Here is a 6000-nt window from a genome sequence, read left to right on the forward strand (position 1 = left end):
CAAATTTTGGCTTGGGTTAAAAATAATGAATTACAAGGTTTTTTTTTTTTTTCTAGTGAATAAAAATAACTCCATTCTCTAGTCTCAATGACATTTCACACAATACTCCATAGTTTGATCCCAATCCTATAATTGTGCAATATCAATACATGATGAAGACTTATTTATTACAATAAAATCACAATCAACATTGGAAATAAGAATATCCAGTTTGCATAGGGCTTTAGAAGTGCTGTTAGCACATTCTTTATTGATTATAATGGTAACTCATAACTGATGCCCAATTCCACAAAAACACCTCTTACAACAAAAGGAAACAAAACAAACAAACAATGACAAATGATTTCATTTTTAGCAACATACACTCAATAGAAGCTACTCTACACTCATAACAAGCTGTTTGTAAAATATTAGGTTGCTTTTGACAACTTGTTGATATCTATATTTGGCAGGTGTTTTCAGACAAAATCACTCTGTTCATGTGCTTACGGTAATAATGAGAATACAGTTGCTTTGAGTACTCTAAAAAAAGCCTATTGTAATAAATGTTTGATAGAACCTATTAATTTAAACTTAATATTTTTGATTTTATTTACACTAGCCTCAGTTAATGTCATGACAAAAATCTTGAAATGAAAGAAAATATTGATCGTAGTCCATGTTTTGACGCAAGTGGGGTTTTAGGGTTGTGGATAGGTTTAATAAATTAATGCTCTGAATCTATAATACACGTTGATAGCAGACCTTTTGAAAAGGCAGTTTTCCGAATTGAAAGAAAACAAATAAACCAATTCAGAAAATGTTTACAGTATCCTAGACTGATTTTCTCTAAATGTTTTCAGACCTGAAGTTAAACAATATCATCAACCCAGTTGTACTCAACCTAGAAACTTAATTTGAAACCCAAAATAAAAATTAGGATGTGATAGGAATTATATTAATAACAATTTTCGTATTGAGGAGAGACTAATTTTTTGCGATAACACATCCTTTATTGTTTGTTTGTTTGTTTGGTTATGGCTTTAATAATGGTCTCGGCATATATGTAAAAAGAATCACGTGCAAGTTACACAGTCATGAAACGCATAGTATACAAATGTTGACTGCTCATGCGGGGAATGGTGAAATCTATTGCTCCTCGGTGATGTGGAGACCATAGCCTATCTTACCTCATGCATTGCCCCGAGGTTATGTGGAGACTGTAGCCAGGAAAGATAGGCTACGGTCTCCACATCACCGAGGGGCAATAGATTTCACTGTTACCCGAATATAGAGCAGTCAATATTTGTTTTATATACCTCGTACATAGATTCTACGAGGCCTAAAAAAGAACTTACTTCCTAGCCTGTTATATTAGAGGCACACTAGGCCTACTACTATCACTCGACTAGCTAGGCCTAGTCTAGGCGATCAAAGAGGGTCTAGGCCTGGCTCTTCTTTGCTTATTTCTTCAATTTCAACAGCACCATCATCTTGCAATATATTTATAGAATATTGATAAGACATTATTTTTTGTATTTTGGTGCTTTTGCTATCGGCTTCATCAAGAAGTACTACTCTATGCCTAGGCTAGTCCTACTTTATCTCGAAACGAGCAGCCTCCATATTTGTTTTATCGTCTACTCGCTGATCCATGATGTGGTCTGGGGATAATCTCGTCGTAGAGGTCGCAGTCCCCTTTACTGTCAGCAGCGCGATGTAGTGGGCCTAGAGTTTGCACATCGCGACAAGTCAAAAAAGTACTATTTTTGAGGGGAATAGTACTTTTTGAGGGTAATAGTACTTTCTATTGCCTCGCTTCTTAACCAATCAGATGCCTAGAATCTACTGTATGTACTGTATGAGGTATAAATAGGCTATAATACAGTTAGTGCACAGAATTCCCAGCTCGCTGTGTTGCGTTTCACACTCTGTGCCTTTGCATTCTAGATAATGGCTTCTTATTGACTAGCTGGTCGACATGCTCATTCAACCTTACATATGCCCTTAATTGTTTTAATCAGTTTATATTTAATAATATAAAAGTATTGGCTTCATTATTGAGCTAAATATTATCTTCATTAGAAGATGCTGAACATACATTTTGAAATGTCACTAGGCCTAGTTGAAAAATTTGCATTTACCGTACTGTGAAGTTCCATCTCATGAACATAATTATTATTGATTGGATAATTTTGTAAAATTATAAATCAACTAATACATAGGAATTAGAACACTGATTTCTTTCTGACTGGCATCCAAATCCGCCAGGATTTTGCAGTGGGATAATACTAGGACATGAGGCCTACTGACAATAGGTATCCCAATGAGAAATTTCAAATTCATTATTGTGAATTCTCTCTTCATTTAATATGCAGAACTTACTGCACTGATCACTTTCCAGTTTAAATGAATGAAATCCAACATACCGTTCAAAAGTTATTGCCCATCAAAGTTGCCAAAAATGGGGGTCAAACGGTTAAAAAACGGCGTTTTTCATCAATTGCCATTTTGAGCATTTTTGGAGGGCCATAACTTCAAAAATAATCATAGAAAACATCTAATTTTCACCAATCTGGTAGATCACATAGGGTTTTATGCGTCTATTTTTTTTGGGGACACTCTGCAATGCTGTCTCTTATACACATCTAGATGTGTATAAGAGACAGACGTTGTGTCGTCAAACCTTGTAATGCAGCAGTCAAAGCCAGTATCAACTCATTTGCTTCAGCCATACTGTATAATCTGCTCAACTGTTAAATAATTTGGATAAATATACAAGCATACAAAATATAATGCAATATAAATAAATCTATCTATACAATCAAAAAAATAAAGTTATCTATTTTACTAGGTGCTCCAATTCCACAGCATCCAGGGGTCTTGCATCTAGACTCAGCTCAGTTCATCGCGTGGTATCAACTCTCAGCACGTTACACCACCTCTAGACTAATTGAAGCATTGTCTCTCGATCAGTCGTTACATGGAGTTCATCTGTATCATCACAGCTGCATCAAACCGCTGCCACCAATTTGTCGTGGGCGAAACGTTGAGTCAAAGAATGAACTAAGACCAAAGTAACTCCCCATTGAGAATCGCGCCTGAATAACAATAATGGTTAAAATGATCCATAATGATTTATGGAAATTAATTCATTTTGAATGTAATTTAGAACTAGCACAAAAGATTCGTTTAAGTTTCTTATTATCATTAATGTATTTAATAGTATAGGTATTGTTTAAACCTAGGCACATGACCTGTACGAAGTATGTGCTCCTGTAGACCAAACCTCAACAAACACAGTAGCGTTTCGATTTAAATCGTACGGGAAATCCACTCATAAGATATACGCTCATTATTTATGCTTGCACGCCTGTCTCTTATACACATCTAGATATCTTATTTTTATTGACATACATTCACAATGAGTATTTTATTCTCAACATCAAAATCATGTCATTTCATCAAATTTCATGAATATTTCCGGACTGTGGTAACGCAAAACGGGTTTCATTGGGATACCTACTGACAAAGAGGCTGTGGATAAAATCAATTTGTGGAAATAGCTTGACTGTTTTTTTTTGGTTTTTTTTTTTAATTAAACATGCACAATTACAATTATTGTTATGGTGTTTTGTAATGTATACAGTACTCAAAAATATTTTTTTCCCCTTCTACTGGCTGGTATCTTAATCTTGTTTGATTTGAAACCCAGGATCCTAGGTCATAGGCAAAGCAACAGTCTTTAAAGTATGGCTTTGAAAATATACTAAGTGGTGTGGAGAGAATAATACTAACCTGTCACTTTAGGAGAACATTTTAAAAGTGTAGATCTGCATTTAGTTAAAATTATATCCTGACCTTATACTTAAGATGAAGGCTAGCATCTGAAATCCAACAATAACTGGAATGGTAGGCTTATAATATATTCAAGCATGGGATACTTAATGATATACCTGTCTATAGTGCATTCTGCGAAAAGCCTTCAACAAGTCCTAAAGAATACAGCTTAAACTATTCAAGAATACGTATTTAGTGTGCACCTCGTCAACAATGCCACCATGGGATGCAGGAGTGGATCTGGGTTGAAATTTGGGGGGGGGGGAGAGTCAAAATGTTTCCAAAAAACCCCCAAAAGCATCCCACCCCCAGGGGGGTGTCAAGACTACCCTGACCCCCTCAGGTCAGCCAATGGCTTGCTGATCCTTCAACCAATCCCAGCTCTATGGCACTCCAGTTACCATTTTGGAGGCAAAAATTGATAAAACAGCATACAGTAATTTAGACACATTTTTAAAAATGTGGACCCAATAGGAAAATTGTGTGGGAATGTCCCAACTGCCCCAGTAGCTAGCTACGGCATTGGTAGCAATACTGGCAACTAAATTTTAGTAGTTAGCGTGGTACCAGTCTTGTCAAACAGTCACTTGTTTGCGTAACCTATTCTACTTTCAGCTGAGTGTTATTAAGTGTTTGTTGTATGTCATTTAGATGATACAAATGCTTAGGATCAAGGAATCTCAAATCTTAAAATAAACAGGTATGTTCTTCAAAAGAAAGCGACAAAATCGTATGCAGTGTTGTGGTTTCTGTTGACTAGTTTTTTCGTTTGCTTGTGGTGTTGGGGTGCAAAATAATAAATAACAAGAGACACTAACATTTTTTGAATGATGCTGACTTAAAAGATTGCGCTTTTGCAACCGAAATTCGAATCATCAGAACAGCAGTCAGAGTTTTTGGGTGCAAATGTATTTACAAAATTTACTTTAAAAAATCGGTATAGAAGGAAATCTTTTATGATATTGTTTATTATCATTTTTTGTTTTTGTTTTTTGTTGTCTCTTTCTTGTGACTGTTTGGGAAAGATTGGGAAAATCAGTATGGAATTGTATGGTCATTAATTTGCAGAGCATGGTGTGCTAAATATGAAACAATTTTGTAAAGCTCTTCTTGCACTTGAACCTTTTTAAATTCATGTTTCATGCACGATAGGAAGTACTAAATATCACTATCGTTAATCTGGCTCTCACTGTTTTACGACAATACACCTACCTTTACCCTGAAGTTTAACGCGTTGACTGAGAGACCCTTTTTTGAGGTTCCTTCCCATGTGCCAAAACAAGTTTACTGTACATGTATAAACATACTTTTTTTTTGAAATTTTATCTAATCACATATTATCAAAATGATGTGTCTAACAAATTAGCAGGAAAATATTAGGGGGCGAGTAATCTCGTCGACGGCACTGTAATTAGCATTTTTTATTGACTATGCCAAGCGCGAGTTATCTCGTCCGCTTTTTTGCATGGGTTGGTATGTTGAAAGGGCGCCCCCACTTGTGCCGCTCGAGTGTACTACTGGTAACATAACACAACAATGTACAATGTCATTTGTAGGTTATCGTCTAGGTTTATTTTCCCCAAACTACCAGCCGTTGAGTTTGTGTTTCTACAATGTATAACAAAGAAGTTAAAAACGCTAGAATGTGACCCTGATTTTGATGAGTATACTCGTCCCTGGCACTCTCAGCAAAACCCAGTGGGCGAGTATACTCTTCGCTGGCAGCCAACGTGCTAATAATATTAATCTGGCTTATATAGACCTATAAAAGCAAACTAACAATACTGCTTTACCTAGGTATATCTGATTTCTATTAGTGTCCAAGGGTAGAGTATGATGTGCAAACTTATTGACAGGAGAGACAGTATAAGTACTAAGTGTAATGTGCATCTGACATATCACTGCCACAGAAAGCAGGTCAAAATAAATATTAAGTTGCATTTGATTGGAAAGCTAATATCGTATTTGATCTACTACATAGTTCATTACTTCAATGGCAACCTGCAGTTTAAAATGAACATTTTCAATACAGTAAATGAAAAAAAACATAAATAAAAAAAAACATGGCATGTGGTAATTTTTTTGAATTCCGGAAGATATAGGAAATGATTTTCATGCAACGTTGAAAACATCTATCTGCAATTTACCTAACTACACATTTTACTTCGCAATGTACTGTAG

At 35.6% G+C, this 6000-nt stretch overlaps 1 protein-coding gene across 3 annotated transcripts in view; it reads left to right on the plus strand.

Annotated features, from left to right (window-relative positions):
* Positions 1-6000, plus strand: part of LOC117118049 (TBC1 domain family member 1-like) — a 107763-nt gene that overhangs the window by 20492 nt on the left and 81271 nt on the right. The gene's annotated exons all lie outside the window — the stretch shown is intronic.

The sequence above is a fragment of the Anneissia japonica genome, unplaced genomic scaffold, assembly GCF_011630105.1.
Source record: "Anneissia japonica isolate Jap-2015-1 unplaced genomic scaffold, ASM1163010v1 scaffold287844_len763494_cov143, whole genome shotgun sequence".
Lineage (NCBI taxonomy): Eukaryota > Metazoa > Echinodermata > Crinoidea > Comatulida > Comatulidae > Anneissia > Anneissia japonica.